Source organism: Diabrotica virgifera, chromosome 8 (assembly GCF_917563875.1).
Source record: "Diabrotica virgifera virgifera chromosome 8, PGI_DIABVI_V3a".
In the NCBI taxonomy this organism is placed as follows: Eukaryota; Metazoa; Arthropoda; class Insecta; order Coleoptera; family Chrysomelidae; genus Diabrotica; species Diabrotica virgifera.
In genome coordinates this window covers 135830441-135856635 of record NC_065450.1, presented here as the reverse complement: position 1 = coordinate 135856635, position 26195 = coordinate 135830441, and the positions used below count along the sequence as shown (strand labels likewise).

General features: G+C 31.2%; 1 protein-coding gene across 2 annotated transcripts in view; it reads right to left on the bottom strand.

The window, feature by feature from the left end:
- Positions 1 to 26195, bottom strand: part of LOC126890385 (prolactin-releasing peptide receptor-like) — a 1660146-nt gene that overhangs the window by 1549220 nt on the left and 84731 nt on the right. The window lies entirely within an intron of this gene.

Genomic DNA, 26195 nt, shown 5'->3' with positions numbered 1-26195 from the left:
GGAGGACGAAACAGAAATGTAAGGCTACTTGAGTTAGAAGACAGCCAGCAGTTGGGGTTTTGAATGAACGAAACAAGGAAAGTACACAGTCAGAAGTGGAATATAATATTTACAACTTCGACTTAAACCTAACGAATTTTGTACGAATGAAAACAGGAATCCTAGAAAACACAAATACCTTTATCATAGACACAGGAGCTGATATTTCAATACTGAAATGTTCACAAGATTTTATGAAGGAACATGTGAAACCAAACACAAAGCGAAAATAAAAGGAGTAACTAAAGGAGAATTACAAACAATGGGAGAAGTTGAAACAACGCTAGAAGTAAAAGGATCTCGATTTGAGCATATCTTTCAATTAGTGGAACCTAGCTTTCCTATTCCAACCGACGGAATCATTGGGAGAGACTTTATTTCAAACTTTCAATGCATACTAGACTACGCTAACCTTAAAATGCACATTAAAGAAGACAACGATTGCTACATTAGTACAAACATTTTGCATAATATAGATAATGACACGATAATAATACCGCCTAGATGTGAAATTTAAAGAGTCGTAAAAATTTTTCAAACGCTGAAGAACGACAGGATAGTGGAACAACAAGAAATACAACCAGGAATATTCATAGCGAGAGCAATTATTTCAAGTAATAATCCGTACATCAAAATTTTGAACATATCCTACGAAACAGTAAAAGTAGAGACAAACGCAATCAAAACATTAGACATTAAATTATTCAACATATATAGACTGATCAACGACAGCAAGGATAGGAAAAAGGAATTACGGGAATCATTAAAGTTAGACATTCCAGAATACATACGCGATAAGTTAGTATCTTTATGTGAAGATTATTCAGATATATTCGCCCTAAGGCATGACATGCTAACATGTAACAACTTCTACGAGCAGAAACTGAGAGTTAAAGACCAAACTCCGGTATACATTAAAAACTATAGGACACCTCATGCACAAGCAGAGGAATTAAACCGACAAGTACAAAAACTGAGAGACCAAGGAATAATAGAATCGTCTACATCAGAATACAACAGCCCAGTAGTACTGGTACCGAAAAAGGCGATAGAAGGAAATAAAGCATGGAGATTATGCATAGATTTTAGACAACTGAACAAGAAAATAGTCACAGACAAATTTCCTTTACCAAGGATAGACTCGATACTAGATCAACTAGGAAGAGCAAAATGGTTTTCAGTTATAGACTTAATGTCAGGTTTTCACCAGATACCATTAGAAAAATCATCGAGAAAATACACATCGTTTAGCACAGAAAATGGAGCATTTCAATTTACCAGATTACCGTTTGGATTAAATGTAAGCCCAAATAGCTTTTTAAGGATGATGTCAATAGCATTTTCGGGATTAACACCGGACAAAGCATTTCTTTACATGGACAATATAGTAGTAATAGGAATATCCGAAAAACATCACCTAGACAACCTGAAAAAGACATTCGAGATATTCGAAAATTCAATTTGAAACAACCCAGGAAAATGTCAATTTTTTAGAAGAGAAGTAACATATTTAGGACATGATCTTTCTCAGGAAGGAGTATCACTAGACAAAGCGAAATATGCAACGATTGAACAATACCCGACACCTAAGACAGCGGAAGAAACAAAAAGATTCGTAGCATTTTGTAACTATTATAGACGTTTTATTAAAAATTTTGCTGAAATATGCAGACCACTCAACAGATTATCAAGAAAAGGAGTAGAATTTTTTTGGTCAGAAGAATGTGAAAAGGCATTCAATAAGCTTAAATCATCTCTGATGAAGCCACCGATCCTAAAATATCCGGATTTCAATAAACAATTCATCCTAACAACAGACGCATCCAACGAGAGTTGTTCAGCAATTTTAAGTCAAGATTATAACGGAATAGACCTACCAATAGCATACGCATCAAGAAGTTTCAATAAAGGAGAATGTAATAAACCTATAATCGTTAAGGAATTACTAGCGATTCATTGGGGAATTAATCATTTCAAATGTTATTTATATGGAGCACCAACATTTTTAGTAAAAACGGATCATAAACCACTAACACATTTATTTGCAATGAAAGAACCAACTTCGAAACTTACAAGAATCAGATTAGATTTAGAGGAATACGATTTCGAAATAGAATACATAACAGGGAAAAATAACTACGCAGACAGCCTTTCAAGAATAACATTACATCAACTAAAGAACCTATACATAGACAATACCCATATATTAGCTATAACACGAGCTCAAGCAAGAGAAAATAAGAAGGAAGCAAGGCAAACGAAGGCAGAAAGCGAACTCGCACTACAGCCAGAAGCCCACAAACAAACAGTAAGAAAGGTACTAAATAATTTAGAGGCGCATAGACTACCAATTTTGTCTTTTGGAGCAGAACTAATCTCACCAAGACTGAGCATTAGGGTCAAAAACAAAATAAAGTGCAGCAAGAGCATAGCCACAGGATTCAATCATTTTGATTCAAACCAAATGTTGGCACAGCTTGATAAGCTGGCGGTAGAGAATGCAGTACGTAAAGTAAAAATATACGTAAACGATATTATTTTTAAAGTGTGCACAATTGAGGAATTTATTAAACAAGGAAACGAAATATTGAAGAATGTAGAAATATACATATGTGAAGTAATTGATGGATTCGACCGTTACTTGATGGAAGTTCATTTTATCTAACAATAAAAAACTGAAAACGTTTGTTTGTTTGTTTGTTTTGTGGAAGTATAGAAAACAAACGTTTTCAGTTTTTTATTGTTAGATATGTGAAGTACCAGAAACAATAGAAGATGACAAAGAAAACACAGATTAATAGAAGAATATCATAATCACCCGATGTTTGGAGGACACTTAAAGAAAAATAGACTAATAAAGAAGCTAAAAGCAAAATTCAGATGGAAAAATTTAGAAAAAGACGTAAGAAAATACGTTAAACAATGTCATGAATGTCAAATTAACAAACCGAATAGAACACATGTCAAAGAAGACGTGATATCGGACACTTCTTCGAAACCAGAGGACACAGAACACATAGACACGATAGGTCAATTCACTAGAAGCAATGAAAGCAAGGAAGACAAAAAAGAGCGGCAAGAAGAAAATAAGCCCAAAACAACATCACAACACTTTAAAATAGGAGACCTAGTCCTGGTAAAAAGGGAAGAGAATGGTAAGTTTGATAGTCTTTATGTAGGCCCCTTCACAATAACAGAGGTAAATAATGTTAATTGTAAGATCAGATTGGAAAACAATAAAATCAGGGAAATACATAAGAATAGATTATATGCTTACAATCCGAGAACACAGTGAGTGACAAGTGAAACGGGAACAATGTCGATAACGAACATTTTTATTTTTTTTTGTATTTGATTATTATTTATAGGAAATAAAAAAAAAGTATATATTGTATTTATTAAAACGCAGTAAGCAGGTGGTGGTACTAATAGAAAAAATTTTCTTCCTTTTCCGTAGTCAGAAAATTTTTGGAAGGAAAGAAAGATGTGTTGGGATACACAGGATCTCAGTAAACATCTTCTTCAGACAAACTCTTTAATAATTAAATGCCCGTGGTAAAAACAAATATGTTTGTTTTTAATAAATACGATTAACCTAGATTACCACATCGATACATGCTAGTATTTGATACAAGGTCAAGTTGCAATAATATTCAAGGTATGTTTGTTAGCAGTCAGCATTTTTAATCACTCTCACTTTTGCTTACCGAAACATAAAACAAAACAATCGACCTTTAATTATACCTTCACGGGGAACAGATAAATTAATTAGTAGTTGAGATTCCAGCGAGTAACATCACATTAAGCAAATAATATACCACCAGCTACTTACCGTTAAATAGTCCACGTATAAATAAATGTATTAACAGTAAGAGTTATTTACTACATCAACCCTTATGGTCAGGGGTAACCAACCCCTAATTATCTAAGGTGGATCAGAAGATAGGAACCACCATACTTGCCATAATCACGGTGTCATCTGCATATTTTATGTTGTTAATAGATCTTCCATTAATTATTATTCTTTCACTTTGAGATAGTAGTGCTTCTTCAAAAATGACTTCATTATATATACATTAAGTAGTAATGGAGACATAAGATATCCCTTTGATAATACTGTTAAATTAAAGTTTAGTAATATGTATAATACATATTTATTTAAAAAATAAGCGGCAGGATCTCAGACTATAAAGAAAAAACCCGTACGATCAGTATGTGGTGAAGATAAACAGTCAGCTTGAAAATAAATTTATCCCTATTCAAATATACTCAAACAATCAACGATTCAACAGAGCGTATTCAAACATAAACACAAATACAAAGAAAATCAAAATAAACAATTATACGAGAGTGGAAAATTATATCGTACACAAAGTCACAGGAGGCAGATTTAAATAACATTTTGGTCCTATAAGCTAAATAATAATTCCTGGAGGACACTTATTTCAATTTCAGATCGGAAGATATTTTGGGAACAATAATTATTATAATTTATAAGATTTTTAGAGGAAAAAATACGCAACAGAAATCGTCGACATGCAAAAACTTTAGATTTGCCACAACAAATTTGACCCTTCGGGTCGTGAAATTAAAACTGTCAAAGTGTCACTCACGAAACAAATTCATAATTTTAGAGCTCTCGTGCAATTAGTACTGATGATTCTTTCACTAACTATGTATTCAGTGATTGTAATAATTTGTATACTGTACAACAAAAACTAACACTTAATCGAGAAACGAGGAAAAGTGATAAACTGATTTTTTAATAATATATTGTTACTATGGAACGCTTACATTTTTGAACATCTTTAACAACAAAATATTTGGATCACAGAATATATCCTGGTGTATTCTCTGCTTCGACCTTTCATAAATTAATAATAAACAATAAATAACTTTTTATTAAGTTCACGTCTTAAATCAATTATTTATCAAATACACTATCAATATTATTTAATCAACAACTCAAAATATTTCCGATGCCATGTCAAAAAATTGTCACTGTCTTGTCACCATTAGCCATTTTCTATTCGACTCAGTGTGTTGCATGACAAAGATAGCGAATGTTCGATTTGGAAAATATCACCATAGACATGGTGTCCATTTTTTTCGAATCCTGCAAAATTTAATAAATATTTTTAAAAAATTTAAACGCAGAATAAAAGACTAAATTATGGTCGAGGGCCGAAAGTCCCTTAGAATAACTAAAAAGTTTCTTTTATTTTTTTTTATTGTAGGATATTTACTACATGCAATCAATACATAAAAATTATAAGCATGTTTGTTGTTTGTCCAAAGGGGTTTATGTATAAATTTGGATTTGTTATCCAGTGATAACAAAGGCTCCACTAGTCTCTTAAATTATTGAACTGTGCCCTGTAAGGGTAAGTACTTCACTGCACTGCACTACACTTAACTTTACTGCTGCTTAGAACTTATATGGTAGCTCAAATGGTTTGTGCCTCTTCAGTCTCCGAGTCTGCTCACTATTATCTAGCAGGTTCAGTTCTTTTAAATGAGAAATTTGAAATTAAAAATCACACTACGTTTTCTCTTAGTTTTCACCCCTGTATCTTATTAAAATAAACATTATAAAAGTTTTCAGACTTTTCGCCCCTCGGTAAGAACGTAATCTTTCATTCTGCGTTTAAATTTTTAAAAATACTTGTCTATTCGGTAGACTTACACCGGTCATGGATTAAGAAAGAAATGAACGAATTTACTGGTCCGCTGTAGTTTGACTATTTACACATGGGCGCAGTAATTTTTTATTTGAGGGGGTTCTTATATAAATCAAATAATTTTAAATTTTAGGTGTTTGTGTAGCCTCAGAACCCTAAACGACATAATTTCATGACTCTTTATAACAGTTCATTATCCATGAATATCAATATAATAAAAATAAAATAAATTATAACTTATAAAAGGTAGAAGGCTAAACGTTGCTGTATTGTTGATGTTTTAATTTAATCTCTAAAATGGTTTTCTATAAAGTCACAATCCATTTAAGTGATATATTGACGTTGGATGTTTTTAAATTAAAGTCAATTGACGCGTGTAAAAAGCATTTATATGACATTGTAAACTAATTTTAGCTTGTTTTATTCTTTTATCAGATCGCATGTTTTCTATGTTAGTTATGTATATTTTATAGTTTATATGTATAATGGGGTATTTTTCCCGTAAATAAAAATTATTAAAAACAATATTATAATATTACGTATGTACCTACAATATCTACAAATAGTTTTGATTTCAAATAAATCACAACTACTAAAATGATCATGCCTTGAAAAGGATCCGGAAATCCTACAGCAGGGCATTATGTAAACATCAAATATTTAAGTAAAATGCAAAATATTGTTAAGTCAATATACGTACCAATTTTTTTCACTAAAATGATTTAGTCGTTATTGTTCACACTATCATCGCCATCGCTGTCATCGTCATCGCTGTCGTCACCGTTAATTGTTATTATGATTGGGCTTATTTCGTTAATTATTTTCACGAATCCACCAATCCTCAATTACTTTTTCGCACTTGTATATACAGTTCCGCCATACTTCTGGAGTTGCAATTGAAAGTGCTTCTCACCAAGTTTCCCAAACCGCTTCGTCTGTATACCCATTAGGCCCAATATGGTTGTCGTAATATTGTTTTACTATCCCCCATATATATTCGATGGAATTAAACTGGCAGTGGTATGGTGGAAGACGTAAAACTTGATGCCCGTAACTTTCAATAACCTGATCCACCACAAAGATTTTTGGTTTTGCATGTTCTTTTGCCAAACGTAACAACTCAGACTTTAATATATGCTGTGGAATAGATATGCGTTCATTTGTTAGCCATTCTTTAATCTTATCTACATTCCACGAATTTGCTGGACTTTTGTTTAGTATTTCTGAATGGTAAGGCGCATTGTCTAAAATAATTACGCTGGGCTTACTTAATCCGAGAAGAAGTTTTTCACGCAACCATTTCACAAACATTTCCGTGTTCATATTGTCATGATAGTCACTGTTTTTTGATGTCGACGAAAATATTAAATCGACACCTTCTATAAAGCCTGTCTTCCCTCCCGCGTGCAGAATTATATATCGCTTCCCTTCTCCACTAGTATGCTTGATCGATTTTATGCTGTCATCTTACCATATTCTCTTGGTAGCACCCTTAGAAAAGATCCATGTTTCGTCTAAATATACAAAATTTGACCCTTCTTCTTTAAATTTGTTATATTTTCTCAGAAACTGAATTCTCTTGTGTACAACAGAACTTCTTTCACAAAGCGCTTTTCTGTTATCCTCTTTTTTAAATTTGAATCCTATGTTATGTAGGACTTGCCATAAACTTGTTCTGCCGATGTCACCAAATTTCCTCTCTTTTAACCTAAGTAAAATTGTATCTAAAGTCACATGTTACTTATTTGCACGCATTTGATATATGATATTACGAATTTGAAATTTTCGTCCTTCGAACATATCGTTCGTTTTTAATAACAAGGGAGTATGCTGCCGTGCTAAGCCCAAAGGCGGGATCTGATTTTTTATCGAAAATAAGATTTTTGTATTTTTAGGTAGAATAGGGTATTTAGTATATATTTATAAAGTCTTTGGAGTTGTAGAAGCATTATGTTTTAAATAAAATTGCAATTTTGTTAGCGGTATCTACATTTTTCAGTTAAAATACTAAGCAATTTGGCGGCCAATGTTAAATACTATGGCGTTTTGACGGTATCTGCTACAGTTGCCTTCCATATACCTTAGCATATTGCACTTACCGCTAATCTACTTTCAAGAATTCTACGCCTACATTTAGAAACCGCCAAATCGCCTTTGTATTACAAAGTAAATTCGGCCTAACTTTACAAGGTTAAATTATTATGTTAGTTAAAAGAGTTGTGTTAGTAAAAGAAATAATTACCGAGGATGGTAAGAACTTTTCGAGATTATTATATCTATTGAAATATATTTTCATTTTTGTTTATAGTATTTCAAGAATTAACCATTTATGTTGTCCTAAACAATATGAATCTGCGCCAAGTGGATGATTTATATGTATGTTTAAACCCTTTGTTAGGTTGCAACAACTAAATCAATGCAACCCATTGATTGCATTTTTTTTGTTTCAATACAAGCTATTATCATTGTTTAACTATACAATGTCTAGTAGTCTAGTTATACAATGCTATTATAGATACGGGATTGTAGATTTCGGATATCTTTACCTAATCTTTTGAGAATCCTTTACATAAGTTTTGTACAAAAATGCTGGTTTTATTCCTTTATCAATTTTCTAAGAATGCGTCAGGTACCTGGATAATGATCCAAAAATTTGTTTGCCAGAAACAAAATAAAAATAGCTGAGAAGAGAAAGTCAAAAGTATGGTTTACAATCACATTTACAGTTGAAGAATACTTTAAAACGCAGATGTTTAAACAGTTATAACAATCTGAACGGATTCTGGTTTTTCGTTGTATAAGTACAGTTCTGCCCAAATTATTAGACGCACTATAAAAGATTTTATAAAATATGATAATTATGAGGTAATACCATTGTAATACTAAATAGGTTTTGTGTATGTACCGGACACAAGGTGTGGTATTATAATATCACCCTGTACAAAATATGTTTAAAACTCATTCAAAGTCATTAATCCATGTAGTATCTGTTCTTGTATCAATAACCGCAAGTAACATTGAATTGTCATGTTTTGTTATTATTTAAATGTGTATATAAACATTAACTCGGTGGAGAAAGATTATTGTACTCAGTATTTAATTAATGTAAGGTAGGTCGCTACTGATATATGTAAACAGATTGTTATGGTTAGTCATTGATGGAGTTGAGTGTAAATAATATAATGTATTTGAACTAAGAAGAGAGTTTTAATTAATTACGACCTAGAAGACAGTAACATCACACTATTTAATACATGGCTGATCCTGCAGACTAGAGGAGGTCTTCTGAAAGAGCAGAGATGGTGGCGCCAGCGTGGAAACACAGACGGCGAAGATGGACCAGGACGAAGATGCAGAGAACCCAGGGAACAAAGACAAAGTGATAAAATGTAAGTAAGAATGTCTATCTTTATTAAAAATGCTTCCCTCGTTTTATATTATTATTGAACATTAAATATTTATCTTTGCTGATCTTTGAATAATTTATGAAGTATCGATTTTTTTTTTAAGAATATCTATGAATTTTGAAACATGAAGTGATTTTTGAAAATATTTTTTTCAAAGTTTATTATATATGCTATTACTGAATTTTTATTGAATTTTGAATTTTTATTGAATTTATTTGAAAAATTTATCCGATTTCGATTTTTAGTACGGTTATTTTTGAATATTTTATGGAATATCGAATTTTTTCCAAAAATTTCTATCGAAGTTTGAGATATAAACTTATTTTGAATATTTTTATCTAAGTTTTGCATATGCTATTTTTTTTATTGAATTTTTGTCGAATATGTATACTATTTTTGAATTTTTATTAGCCAGTTGTTTTTATTATTGATATTTATTGATTATATAGATACATTTTCATCGATTTTGTGTTAAATTTTGTATGATATGAACCTGAATTAATATTTTTTGAGTGATAAATGATATTTTTTTAATGAATAATGATTAGTGATGACATACGTTGATAAACATTGCTATAAGCAAGAGATTTATTTTTAACGAACCGACCTGATGCGTCGAGATAAGGAATTTGGAGAAGAACTATATAGATAAGAAGAAGAACTAACCATAGTATTAGCTAAATATTATGAGACAACTTGAGACAATAAGAAACCCACTGCTCTTGTCAAATTGGGAAGGTACTAAGTGATTTATAGAAGCTTGAAAGCTTATTAGAGACCCACTCTGTGTTTTGAGAGTACCTATTTTATTCATGATTATTCGTGAATAAACAACGGCCTCAAAGCAAGGGATTAAGGTTGTGATATTTTTAGAAGAATTTGAACCGCATGAAATACCTATTTCGTGTTTTGAGTTAACTATACCACCTTAATGGTGCGTACAGATCAGGGCGAAAATTCGGGTTAATATTGGCGGAGAACTAAGACATCCGAGTGAAACCTCTTTTATTAAGGTAAAACGAAGGTATCGGAGCTAGTATATGAAGTGATGATTATGATGTTATATGAAATGATATGATTGTTATATGAAATATGTATATGAAGATGAATTATGTACACTGTAGAAGTGTTATTATGTGGATAAAATGAAGAAATATAGTTGTAGTACCAGACAAGAAGAAGAAGAGAAAAAAAGATAATTTTTTTATTAAAATATGTGGGAAAAATGAAAGAAGACACATAAAAATTGCAAGAAAAGAAGCAAAATTAAGAATAATATCAAATAAGTAGCTAATCATTGAATTATGTCTAAGAATTAAAGCTGTAATTTTTTTTTTCTCTAAAGTAATGTTAATTATAAATAACTTATTTTTAAATGTAGATAATGAATTCAGGTTAAATTTTCGCGGAAAATGGAAGTATTTGAATTAAGGATAGACAATATCTTACAATAAGTGTTAGTAGATAGTAAGCAAAGGGACACAAAAAGTGAATTTTTTAGACATTCAGCAACATAGATTAAATCTTTATTATAGGTACAAGAGAGTTATTGAAAGTTTTATAGAGACATATTAGAAGTTTTTAGAGAGATTACATTTTTATTATAGGTAACATTATTTTAAAGTTAGTAAGGAGTATATAAATAAAGCAAAAGAAGACTGAAATAGGAATTATTAATAGAGTAAAGGATACATTTTTTTACTTATTCGAGTAATATTAGCTTAGCTTAGGACTTTTAGGTAGATACGAGATTTTTAGTTAGGTATTCCCCCGCTTATATGAGATGCCTATAGGCACTAAAAGACTATTTAAAAGTAAGGATCAATTTCATTCACTGTGGACACTGTTTTGATGAAGTGAATTAGTGAACGAAAAAAAAAGGACGAAAAGACACGACGTGAAAGTACGTGAACTAGTAATAGGTTATAAAATACCAGTTTAGTGTAGGGAAAATATGAACTTTTGTGTAAAATAGGAAAAAGAATATACATGTTTAGGGAAAAATTGATTGATCTGAAATGTAATGTTACAGTTAGTTAGCATAGTTAGGAAATTTAATTTTTCAAAATAGTATTAGGTAACCATAAACATTTTTGTAAAAGGGAAAGAGGAGCATCACATTTTAAAAATATGTAATTTTAACAAAACGGGGAGGTGTGGTATTATAATATCACCCTGTACAAAATATGTTTAAAACTCATTCAAAGTCATTAATCCATGTAGTATCTGTTCTTGTATCAATAACCGCAAGTAACATTGAATTGTCATGTTTTGTTATTATTTAAATGTGTATATAAACATTAACTCGGTGGAAATAGATTATTGTACTCAGTATTTAATTAATGTAAGGTAGGTCGCTACTGATATATGTAAACAGATTGTTATGGTTAGTCATTGATGGAGTTGAGTGTAAATAATATAATGTATTTGAACTAAGAAGAGAGTTTTAATTAATTACGACCTAGAAGACAGTAACATCACACTATTTAATACAAAGGTATGGTGTTCGATTGTCTATTAAATTGTCTATATTGAATCGCAAATAGAACATTAATATTAATGAACCAATATGTATTTATTGACTCTTGAAAGAAAACAGATATAACGACAACTAAATATTGTCAATTTGTTGTTGTCATATTGTGGCTCAACAAAATAATAACATTTAATAGTACTTTAGTTCTTTCAATTTAATAAACTGGAATACACAGAAAACCTTTTTATTTCATATCAATCACAACTGTAAACCACATACCGCTAATAGGCTTAGTTTTATAGTAAGTTTTGATAAAACGTTTTAGCGGTATCTACTTCTTTTTATGTAAAACTTTGTTTTAAACTATAATTAGCGGTTCCCTTAATAAACTGGGGCATATATCAATGCATAAAAACTATTAGCTAGTCCATAAATCCCTAACGGGCCAAAATTTTAGCATTCAATTTTGAAATCGATTTTGCCACCATTTTGTCAAATGTTAGTTACTGCCTTTGGGCCTAGCACGGCAGTATGGTGGTGATCGTTTTCCGGCACTTCACTGTTCTCGTTTTTAATTGTAGATCTTAATTTTGATTCGCTAATTCCTAAAGCATCGCACACGCGTTGTTGTACAGACGTTACCGATTTTAAAGGACCACCATTGTTTTTTTCTGCAATAAAGTAATTATTTAGGTTACAAATTAGAGTATCTACATCTAAAACACGTCTTGGCATTTTCGGTTAAACAGCACGAGCGGATTCTCACAAAATTAACAATATAAGTCGTTACCACTTCGACAGAATAAATTCAACTGGAAGATAACAAATGTCCTTATAGTTTCTTATAGCATTCCTGATTTGTTTGTCGACCCATTTAGTTAAATTACCTATTAAAATTGCATTAGTTTGTCGTACTTTCTCTAATTTGGTTTTGTACCTATTTGGGTAATTAAGTACTTTCACTTGAATAAGTAAAATGCCAAGACAGTTATCGTAATTAAAATAGGTCAAAAATGAGCTTTATTTTGATACTATACAGTATGGTGCAAATGAAAGGAATAAATTCGTTATTTCTTAAACCGGCGACTTTAAGGAAAAATCCTGAAACAGGTCGATTTTTATTTTTAAATTATGATATTTTGCCATAAATGTCATACTAGTAACGTCATCCATATGGGCGTGATGAAGTAATCGATGATTTTTTAAAATGAGAATAGAGGTCGTGTGCTAGCTCATTTGGAAGATCATTCAATTCTCTATTTATTAATATAAACATTTACATAATTGTTTATACAGGGTGCCCAAAAAATTTTTTTAATTTAAATTATTTGACAAAAAAGAAGAATTTATATAATTTATTTAATTCAAAATACATTTTATTGCTGTTAGAAATCAGTAAAAAAATGTTTATATCACAAATAAACATTGTTTTTCGCTTAAATTAAATGTTCAAACTTCCTAAGAAACAGGTGGCTGGCGGGAGCTGGTTTGAACATTGAATTTAATCGAAAAGCAATGTTTATTTTTGAAATAAACATTTTTTTGTTTCTGGGCAACAGTAAAATGTATTTTGAATTAAATAATTATTACATACATTCTTCTTTTTTTATCAAATAATTTAATTAAAAATTTTTTTGCCCGCCCTGTACAAATAATTGTGTAAATGTTTATATGACTAAATAGTGAATTTAATGACCTTTCAAACGAGCTAGCACTCGACCCCTATTCTCATTTAAAAAAATCATTTTCATCAATTTTCTCCTCTAATTCTCACCCTTTAATTTACATCTCAATTTCATGTACCTACATTGTTGTCTATCAATTCACATTTATTACTGTTATTACTATATGACTGCTAATATAATCTTTTAGCTACAATTTTTAAGCTTTCCGATTTTTCATCCTTTTTACGACCACTACTCCTCTCATTAAAACATCAAGGAGTATTGACTTTAACAATTTAGGTTGCAGCTGCACGTCCACATCTAACATACATATTAGATATCGACCCGTTTTGATCCAAACGTTGTTAGTCTTACACTAACACATACACTTATAAATAGAAGTCTTTAATAAATATAAATAAAAACAAAAATCTTTTAATAAATAGAAATAAAAATCTTCATCACATTTTAAAAAAATTGTATATATGACATTCACTTTAGTCTACTTCACAAACAAAATAACAGGCACAGATTTGTACGTTGTCTTTCACCAACTATCTCTTCACCCTCAAAAATTCCCAAATTCCATAAACTTGTTTACCTTTGCAACATTCTCCTTCTATTCCACCATATCCCGTTACCATAACTTAAGCAGATATATATATATATATATATATATATATATATATATAATCGGTTCATAACGTTCTACGACGTCTTCCGATTCCCAATCGCCATTGCTCTCGATCGTAGCACATGTCTTCGTTCAAGCCTCTTTCTCTGATTTCCCTATGGATTCCTTCTATCCAGCTTTTCCTAGGTCTTCCTCTTTTCCGCCGTCCTTTTGGTGCCCATCGTAGCACTTGTTTGGGTAATCTGTCTTCTTCCATACGTTGTACGTGGCCAAACCATCTTAGTTTCTTTGTTTTTATATCGTCCATTATTGTATGCTTTACATCCATTATCTCCAATATTCTTGTATTTCTGATTTTTTGTATTCTTGATATACCAGCAGATCTTCTCCAGAAGTCCATTTCAGTTGTTCTGAGCATATTTTCGGATTTTTCTTTAAGTGGCCAAACTTCGCTGCTGTATGTTATAATGCTCTTAACAATGCTGTTATAGATGTTACGTTTATTTTCTTTGGAGATACTTTGGTCCCATAGGATTTTGCTCAATAATAGCAGATATATCATGTTAATAAATACTGAGGTAGTACCTCCTTGTAACCGAATCATTTAGTGACTTGTAACCGTTGACCTGAAGATGCTCTGCATACTTTAGAGAGCGAAACCGGTCGTCGGAAGTTACAATACATGATTGAGAGTACGTCTGTCTTTTACTTCATTCAAAATATCATAATTTAAAAACAAAAATCGACCTGTTTCGGGATTTTCCCTAATGTCATCGGTTTACGAAATAGAGAATTTATTCCTTTCATTTGCACCATATAGGCTATTGATTATATTCAAAATAAGATAGCTAAAAGGAACTACAACGTTAACGGGGTTTTATTATTTGATACGGTCAATGGACATCTATATATGAAAAAACCGCGGAGTGCTACCATTTAAAGGGGTGCGTTTTTGAGAAATGGGTGAATTAGTCCCTGGGCACAGGTTACATTAGGGTGAGTTCTATGCACTTTTGATACAAATGCGTCTACATAAAAATTGTTCCTGGTTAAATTTCCTATCTAAATATAACTTTTTGAAGTCAAAGATACTTTTTTTTACAAAAATATATTCAAAAGGAAAAGCACAAAGAAACCCAAAAGAAAGAAATTTTGTTTTTTGTCCCATAACTTTTGTCCACGGGGATATAGGTATAGACATTGCTTCACAGAAAAAAAACTTACATATTTTCTCTTTAAAATGATGTTTGGTAGAGGTCATTAGGATTTACAGTTTTCGAAATATGATTTTTCAAAGTTCGCCACTCACAGCAATTTTGGGCAATTTTCCTTGTTATTTCGCAAATATTGTTCTGTAACTTTTTTCTACGTAACTTTAGGTATATGCAATGGTACACGTAATAGGAATAGAAATCAATTACCTTTAAAATGGTCTACTGTATAACGTTGTACGACTTTTTTTAAAGAGATTGTGGTTTTTCAAGGTTTTATACTTTTAACGATTTTTTTATAATATAATATAAAAATAAATCAAAATTATTATATAATATATTATATAATACCTAATATAAAAAAATATTATTTTTTACATTTTTTACGATTATTTTTGAAATTTCTCATTATAACTTTTTTTCTTGTACATGAATATACTATCTATATATTGCGCAAGAAAGAGGGCTTACTTCTGTTCTTTAAAATGGTGTATCATCTATATTTAAATACATAATGGAAACCGAGTGATTCTTTGATATTTTTTTACCTGTATTATTTAAAATATTTCTTTTACAAAAATTACAAAAACATTAGTCTTAAAAAACATCACTTTAGTTAAAATTATTTAAACGTTGACATTTAAAAAAATTTCAAAATCAAAGTCCATCTCTTCGTTAGCATTAGCTTCAATATCTTCCTCTGACACTTCAGTTATCTTAGAGTTCCCACAATTAGTACCCATGCACATGCACCCTTTGCAGAATATTGAACAACTAATTCCTATCTTCCTACAACCGCAGTTTTTTGTACATCCTTTGGTACATTTACATGCTATTTTTTCAAGCAAAGCTTGTGGTGCAGGAGCTTTGACAGTAAATATTGGAATTAATCCATATTTTCAAGTTTGCCCGGCCGAGTCAAGTGGATCAAAAGTATTACCTATAAAAAATAAGATTCAATCATAACACACAATCACATAAAAAAGTTATAATGGGGAATTTAAAAAATAATCCTAAAATCAAAAATCGTTGCAAGTACTTATTACAATTTGAAAAAGCTTATCTTATTCAAAAATAAACCTAGAATTTTTTATAATACACCATTTTAAAGTAAACAGAATAAGCTTTCTTTTTTATTATATAATATATACCATATAGAAAAAAAAGTTATAATGAGAAATTTAAAAATAATCGTAAAAATATAAAAACTCGTTAAAAGACTTGAAAAAGATAACCTCTTTAAAAGAAGTCGTACAACATTATACAGTAGACCATTTTAAAGGTAATTGATTTTTGTTCCTCTTACATGTACCATTGCATATACCTAAAGTTACGTAGAAAAAAGTTACAGAACAATATTTTCGAAATAACAAGGAAAATTGCCCAAAATTGCTGTGAGTGGCGAACTTTGAAAAATCATATTTCGAAAACAGTAAATCCTAATGACCTTTACCAAACATCATTTTAGAGAGAAAATACGTAAGTTTTTTTTCTGTGAAGCAATGTCTATACCTATATCCCCGTGGACAAAAGTTATGGGACAAAAAACAAAATTTCTTTCTTTTGGGTTTCTCTGTGCTTTTTCTTTTGAATATATTTTTGTAAAAAAAAGTATCTTTGACTTTAAAAAGTTATATTTAGATAGGGAATTTAACCAGGAACAATTTTTATGTAGACGTGTTTGTACGAAAAGTGCATAGAACTCACCCTAATGTAACCTGTGCCCAGGGACTAATTCACCCATTTCTCAAAAACGCACCCCTTTAAATGGTAGCACTTCGCGGTTTTTTCATATAGAGAGATTCATTGACCATATGAAATAACAAAACCCCGTTAACGTTGTAGTTCCTTAATATAGTACATAATCAATAGCCTAATACTGTATATAAGAGTAGTTGCAAAATTTACTGAATGCATTACCATTATTTAGTGGTGGCCGCATATCGAAATAACTACTCTGTGATAGACCACATAACGAATTATTTACTCTGCGGTAGACCGCATATTGGATGGTAGACAGCATATCGAATCGGCACTAATCTATATATATTTTTTTGTATTTAAAATATTACTTGCGGGTAAATCTTAATTGTTCTTTTAGTCAAGTAAGTCTCTTCGCATCTGCTCGGGAAAATGTTCTAGTCAGGTGTTTTGCATAATCTTTTTGCATAAGTTTTTGCTAAGAAAGGTATTTCTAACAAGGGTGCATTGTATTTTATTATTTATCTTATTATTTTTCCTTAAATTATCCTGTTTATTAAATTTTAATCAAAAAATTACTAAAAATTCAATAATTAAATAGATATTTGCCCTCTACGCACCCGAGGTCTACGCTTATGTTACTGGTATACCTAAAATATTACAATCGACCTGCCGATTCGTTTGTTTCTTTATTAGTCCGTGACCGGTGTATCCCTACCGAATAGAGTAATAATAGAAATAGTATGAAGTCTCCAATCATGTATCAAAATGGTGAATTTTTGAATAAAACTCATAAACTATAAAATACTATTATCCGAGGCAAGTTGTATTTTTGGATAAAACTTGGATTTTCGCTAAACGAAATATGACAAAATGATCCTGGCAAAATGCCACCAAGAAATACCATTCCTCTAGCAGTTCTGGTAATGCTAAAAGTTACGTCATACTTCATACCGGAAATGATGTCGGCCAGGGCCGAATTTAAGGCAGTAGGGGCCCCTGGGCAGAATTGGTGTGGGGCCCCTGGGCAGAATTGGTGTGGGACCCTACCTCCTACCATTAAAAAATTGTTGTTATAACTATGGTATACAGCCAAGTATAGAGTTTTCTCTTTTAAAAATTAAAAAAAAATGTTGATCTACATTTATAAATATATTTTTAAATAATAAAAAATACAAGAGGTATAACTTGTTACCGTAAAATATTAAAAATAAATATTGTAAAATGTATTATGTCTGACATATCTATTTAGTTCCTTTAAGACATAGTGTTTAATGCTCATTATATAGAGATGAAACGCTCTTAGCCCATCATAGACCGAAGGCGATTTTTAATTAACTTTAGTTTTGAGAATGATCACTCTCCACTGTAGTTAGAGACAGCAAGGCTGGACCTGGTCTCTAGAATTCATACATACACCATTTTTTTCACTTATTCATAAGCTACACTTATATTTTTGATAAGACTGGTTTTTCGATAAAATACTTACTTTTTTAGTCATTTGCAAAAAACCGTCTAAAAACGTGTTTTTTTTTTTGTTGAAAAATGAACATATTTACTCGCAAATTTACTGCAAATAACTGAAATAATAACAGACTTCTTCAAAAAAAAGTTTTAAAAAAAACGGAGATCAACTATATGATGGAATTATACTGCATCAAACGGATACCAGAGAAACAACCCCCTTCAATAGCTGAAATGCAAGAAGCAGTTACCAGAGTGAAAAACAACAAATCACCTGGATTAGACAATATTAGGCGGATACTCCCTATTGAAAGCGATACGCAAACTAATAGTAAACATAAATATGGAATAATAAACCACTGACACAAGACTGGAATACCGGAGTAATTATTCCACTACATAAAAAGGGAGATCAGCTTCAATGTAAAAACTACCGGGCAATAATGCTACTGACTGTCGCAATATGAACAATAAAAATCCTGTCAAAAATACTGTCAAATATTGTGTATGAGCGATTGACACCATATGCGGAACAAATAGTTGGGGGATATCAATGTGGTTTCTGCAGGCAGAAGTCCATAATAGATCAGATCTTCGTCTTGAGCCTTGAGGCAAATCTTGGAAAAGGATAGTGAATTTAATATAGACACACATCATCTCTTCATTGATTTTGAGAGTGCTTATGATAGCATCCATCCAGAATTTCTGATCCACGCCCTGAAAGAGTTTAATCTTCCAACTCAACTCATTGATATAGTAAAATAAACACTTAAAGTACAAATCCAAATTCGAATTCAAAACGCACTAACAGATACAATTCATGTTAGAACGGGCCTACGATGGGCCCTATCCTGTATTCTATTCAACATCACATTAAAGAAAATAATTAGAGAGTCAAAAGTTAACACCAGAGGAACAATAGTAACAAAAAGTGTACAAATATTGGCATTTGCAAATGATGCTGATATCATAGCTAGAAGCGAAAGAGGAATGATAGAAGCATTTAATGCAATAGACAGAGCGGCGCAAAACAGTGTCCTAAATATGAATGAAACAAAAACTAAATACATAAAGGCCAGCAAATCGAGAGACCAAAGAAACCTACAGAATCTGATAATAGGAGACAATAATATCGAAAGCGTTAAAAATTTTACATATCTAGGTTCGCTAGTTACCGCAAATACAATGCCAGTGAAGAAGTTAAGAGAAGAATACATATTGCTAATAAAACATATAATGATACATAAGTATTACCTTAGTAAAAAAATGCTATAGAACAAAAGTTGCATAGAATTCGTCAGTTTATCCATTTCCGGACCTGTTTTGAACTTATATTTTTTCACGCACGAGAAGGGGTGAAACTCACCTCCAGGGCAAAAGCGCAAATCGGCAAAATTCACTTTTCGTCTTTGACATGTTATTATTTATGTGTATGCCAAATTTCATGTCAATTCAAGCGGTTCTTTAAAATTTTCAGAAAAAAGCGTGAGTCAATGGACTATTATAGGTACCAGTAACAATGAGAGCACACAGCACAATTTTATTTAATACACACCTTTTGAATGATTTTAGAAATTAGCATTTAACTTGTATCCCAATTATTTAACCGTTAAAAATCCAATGTACAACTTAAATATTTTCCGGCCTGGCCTGACTATGTTTGTATGAGTAGCATGACTTTATTTAAATTTTTATATTTTAAAAGTCCCCAACCCTCCAAATACTATATAGGAAACTTCTAGGCTATCACAAAAATAAAGTAAAATCTTACCTTTTTCAACAAGGGTAACAGTACGAAATAATAGAAACGAAGTAATAGGTGGTGAGTAATATTGCTGTTTTACTAGATTATCGTAAATTGTATTACAGCTGACAATTATTATTCTTTCTGCAAGTAGCAACAAAGTTACAAAACAAATGAGTGGTTTAGTGCCAGATTTTCAGATTTGTTTATGCCATAATTTTCGTCAACGGGATAATTTAAGGTCAAACTCGTAACCAAATTATGACTCAACAAAAAAGACTGAATTCCACTTGATTATGTTCTGAGTATTTTGCAATCCATGCAAAAAGGGTATTTAAAAAATATGCATGATGTAGAATATGATTTAGAAGACAAATAAATTATTGTAGGCGTAGGAGGCAAGTTTGGCTCAAATTTAAGTTCAAACTTGGTAAATGTGGAGTAAGCAATGTTTTGATCAATGTTATTATACTCAGTGGCGTAGTGCCAAGTCAAGATAACGATAAATAAGAAATTATTTTTGATATACATAATTATGTTTGCATAAAACAAAAATTATTTTATGTGAACAATGTGCTGACTTTTTTATGTTTGGGATTTTGTAAGGGCCCCCGGAATGTAGGGGCCCGGGCAGCTGCCCAGCCTGCCCTCCCTTAAATCCGGCCCTGATGTCGGCTGTATTCCCGACGACAGTTTATTTTTTCGTCCTCGAGGAATACGGGTGATTACCATGGAAATGTGGATGCAAATATTTTTAAAGAGTGGTTTGAAGAAAAGTTGTTAAAAAAATTAGAGCGATCATCCAGAATGGGGTTGAATAATGCATCAAATCAGTTAAAATTAGAAGAGAAATTCCTTTGAAGCTGCTAGACGATAAAAGAACTAAACTCGTAGTTAACAGAAAAAAAAATGATTAAACTGACAAATTTTTAAAAGTCCATTTACTTAAACGAAATTCCGACAGTCGATTCAAACGAAAGGCTATAGCGGAATAAGATGGTCAAAATTGCACCAGGCTCGATTCAGTTTTGGGATTACCCATTCGAAATTATATAATTGAAAACTCACTCAGCCAAATTTTCAAGTACCTAGGTGCTTCTGGGGGTCCGCTATGGAAAAAAACGTGTTTTTTTGAAAATAATTTTTTTCAGGCGCCGTATTGATGCAAGAGATTTGAAAAAATTCACGAAGGCGTATCTTAACAATACAAAGCTGCCTGATTTTTTTCAGATTTTTAGCGGTAAAATTGAGCCCAGGAAAAAAAATTTAAATTTTCAGAAATTTTTTAGGTTATGTTGTTACCCTCAATCGCCGACTTTAAAATAATGTTTTTTTATTAAATTTTTTTCGTTCTTTCAAATGGCATAGGCATCAATATCATTTTCGACGTGGAAAATACTTAAAAATTTGAAAAAACTATTTTTTTTTGGCATTGTTCTGAAGTTTTTGGCTTATAACCTCAACGACATTCAGCTAAATTAATGATCATTTACATTTTTATATGTATTCTTACCTTTACAATCAAAATCAGCTATTAAAACTTATTTTTCCCTACAGCCTGCACAAAAATCCAAAAATCCCGTTTTCGGCGTTTTTACTAAATAGCCTCAAAAATCAGTCAAAAATTAATTTTTTAACGTTTAAAAAATTAAAATTTTGTTGTTATCGATAGAATATAATACAATTAATACTTAAATAAATGAGTTGTTTGCACGATTATTTGAATTTCATATATAATAATATCGTCCCACTAAGGGTACCCTGCTATAGGCTTATAAAAATCAATAAATTAACTTTTTTAACGTTTAATTTTTCGACTCATAACCTCAACAACATACAGCTAAGTTAATGATAATTTACATTTTAATGTGTATTCTTACATATATCCTATTCTTACCTTTACAATTAAAATCAGCTACTAAAACTTAATTTTTTCCTACAGCCTGCACAAAAAACCAAAAACCCCGTTTTCGGCGTTTTTACTAAATAGCCTCAAAAATCAGTAAAAACGTTTTTTTTTTGGGACCTTTTGGGATTTTTCCTTACAAAAGTCGACAGTTTAAGAAATAAAGAATTTATTCCTTTCATTTGCATCATACTGTATATTAATTTGAATTTGAATTTTGTAATTTCATTATAAATCCCTTTAAACACTTCACTCTCTAGGTTGCACTATTTAATCAATTGAGTAATTCAATTAATTTAGTAATGTATTTAAATAATAATTCCTCATTAACGTTTAATAAAAAGATTTTTTTTACGTTGGTACAAAGTGGCTTTAGCGGCAGGTACTTGAGGACTGAGTTTTTCCTGAGTATTTCCCAGAAACATGGCTAGAAGCGCTTCCTTGCGTACGGCACCAAACTGGCGTGCTTTTTTTAACCTAAGCACGCTTTGAAAATCACAACCGCAACGAGCATTTTTATAAAGGGGAAACATTTTCTATCGAACACTACAATAATTTTATTTTTTAAATGTTAAAAATATTAATTTATTGATTTTTTTATTTTTTATAAGCAGAGTACCCTTAGTGGGATGGAAATTCAAATAGTCGTACAAACAAATCATTTATTTGAGTATTAATGTATTACATTCTATCGATAACAACAAAATTTTAATTTTTTAAACGTTCAAAAAATTATTTTTTACTGATTTTTGAGGCTATTTAGTTAACACGCTGAAAGAAGAGGTTTTTGGATTTTTGTGCAGGCTGTAGGAAAAAAATAAGTTTTAATAGCTGATTTTGATTGTAAAGGTAAGAATGTATATAAAAATGTAAATGATCATGAATTTAGCTGTATGTTGTTGAGGTTATGATTCGAAAACTTAAAACATAAATGCCAAAACATAAAAATGCCAAAAAAAACAGTTTATTACAAGTTTATTAAAAAAATATTAACAAAAAACATTATTTTAAAGTTGGCGAAAAATTTCCAACATAACCTAAAAAATTTATGAAAATTTCAAAAAATTTTTCTGGGCTCAATTTTAACGCTAAAAATCTGAAAAAATCAATCAGCTTTGTATTGTTAAGTTAAATTGTTTTTAAAAAAACACGTTTTTATCCATAGCGGACCCGAGAAGCACCTATGGACTTGAAAATTTGGCTGGGTGGGTTTTCAATTATATCATTTCGAATGGATAATCCCAAAACTGAATCGAGCCTGGTGCAATTTTGACCATCTTATCCCGCTATAGCCTTTGTCATCGGTCAAATGGCTCTTAAATATGGCCATGAAATTCTTTGTTAGCAGGTAAGGCTAGCGTTCTTAGTTTGTAGGTCAATCAAGTTAGTGTTACAAAACTGACTCAACTTTTCTATGGTCTTTTAGGCACTAATGTTTAATTTTAATTGACTCTATTTATTTTTAATAACTTACAACTAAACAAAAGAAAAACAATGAATTTATATCTTTTATTTTACAAACTACGATATCTAATTTATTCATTACACCAAATCTAATAATTTATTTACATAATTATAAGTTCAAAAATATTGCACCCGATACATATCAAGTATACCGACGTATTCAAATTCACAACTAACTAATTTCCAAATTCCTCTTATTTATACAATGTTTAATCATCTCGAATAAAAAAGAATGATCCAGAATAAACTAGTATTTACATAATAGCTTAAAGCACGTAAAATCGAATTTTCTAGTACAATAGCAAAAGAACAATTATTAGGAAAAGGTATGTAAACAAACTCGGTCGTGATCTTTATTTAAATTAGGGTCCCTCATAAATCAATAAACCACAGGTGCATATATCATTGTATAAAAAAGGTTCTTGGTAAACATCTTCGGCGCCTGTTAGTCCGGGAGCTGAAAACAGTAAGGTGACATAATTGTGACACATTAGGAAATAATTAGCCTTTTTTGGACATACTGAAAGGAAGGAGTTTAACAGTTGAAAACATTGATTTGATTTATTTTGAAGTCTATACAATAGAAAGAGGTTGGCAACGTTGCTTGGCTAGATAAACAAGTTCGGAAATTTACTGTGAATAAATCGCGAAAATTCTTAAAACTGAGGTGAAAATAAAATTTAAACACCACACCAATTCGTATCTAAGGACAACAGCGAAGTGCACAATCAAAATTCGGAGTGAAACAAACATTTTTAAGTAAATAAAACTTGCAGAGCCAGTGCTGGTCAAAAAAACAAGGTTAGCTATAAATAAACAAAACAATCAATTATTGCATTCCATAAGAAGGTAACTGCTAAACAATTTTTGGCGGTGTTGCCAAATCTGAAAAAAGCACTGAGAAATAGGGAAGAAAGAAATAAATACCCTTTTAAATAGGCCAGTCTAAGAAGGGCAAAAATCTCCGCGAGGTTGAATCGGATTTTTGCACTTACCGCAGACAGCCAAATTATACGTGTGTAAAAAATATATTTAGTATATCAAATAGTAACAATCAAATAGTAACAATCGAATAGTAACAACATGGAAGAATTCATAAAAGATTTGCGAGAAAAATTGGACAGAATGGAAACAAGGGATACGAGGATAGAGCAAAAATTGGATGGAATCCAAGAAGAGCTTAAAGAATTAAGAAATCAAAACCAGGAGCTGAAAAGAGAAAATATGCTACTAAAGCAAGAAATGAGTGAAATAAGAGCAGAAAATAAACAAATGAAAGCTGAAATTAAAGAAGTGCGAGAAGAAATGGAAACGCTAAGCAAACTAAAATTTAAGGAGGCAGTGCCAAAAAGACTAAGCGACCTAGAGGATAGAACGGAAAGAGAGGAGAAAAAGAAAATTGAGAAAAACGTAATAGTCAGGGGAATTAAAATAGGAGAAGAAAATGTAAAAGAAGATCTAGAAAATTTACTAAAAATAAAACTCAACGTTGAAGCTAAAATAGAACAAACAGAGATAATTAGACCAAGAAATTCACAGCCGTTCATAATAGCAAAATTGGAAAATATACAAGATAAAAAGAAAATAATGGAAGAAAAGAAAATCCTCAAAGGTACAAAAATATTTATTGACGAACAAAGAACCTATGAAGAACGAAGAATACACAGGCAAGTAAAGAAAAGAGCAGAGGTGGAAAAGGAAGCAGGGAAGAAAGTGAAGATGGGCTTCAAAAAATTATGGATAGACGATCAACTTTGGGAATGGAATAACATAATAAGAGACTTAAAGCTGAAGTGTACTGGAAACAACAGAGAAAATCCAAAAAACTGAAAGAATCAAACCGAAGGATAGTGGAAACAGACCCGGCTAAGAAAATGGATAATGATAATAATAAAACAATGTACAAGAAAAAGAAGAATAAAATTAACATGAATAAAAGAGCTAAACCCATTAAAATTGGATCATGGAATATCCAGACAATGCTAAAAGTAGGGAAAATGCAGGAAATTGCTTTAGAAATGGAAAAATACGAACTAGAAATACTAGCACTACAGGAGATACGATGGAAAAATTAAGGAACAGTTAAGAAGAAAAACTTTACTATGTATTACTCAGGAGAAGACAAACAGGGGAAAAATGGAACAGCTTTTATGGTGAGCAAAAGAATGAGAGAAAAAGTTATACATTTCAAAGCTATTAATGGAAGAATCTCCTACATCAGAATCGAAAATAAACAAGCCAATATATCTTTAGTTAACTGCTACGCACCTACCGAGGAAGCAGAACAACAAGATAAAATGGAATTCTATGAACTTTTAGAAGAAACCTGCGAAAATATTCCTAGGAACGATATCTTAATAATACTGGGAGATTTTAACGCGCAAGTGGGAAAAGAGAGCTACAACCAAAATGTAGCAGGTAAAGAAACGATCCACAATGTCACAAACGATAACGGGGCAAAAGTTTGCAATCTGGCAGCAGCAACAAATACCTACATCGTCAGTACGAAATTTATTCATAAAAGGGAACACAAGATAACCTGGATGTTACCAGGGAGATCAGATGGCAACCAAATAGATCATGTTTTGATTTCGAAAAAATGGACAAAGATAATACAAGATGTGAGATCCTTTAGAGGAGCAAACGCTGACACTGACCACATACTCTTAATAGCCAAAATGAAGATGAAAATCATCAAAGCTAATAATAAAGTAGGAAAAAGAAGGAAGTGGAACTTAACCAAATTAAAAGTGCAACAAACAAAACAAGAGTATTCAGAGGAATTAGTACAAAAACTAAAGAGG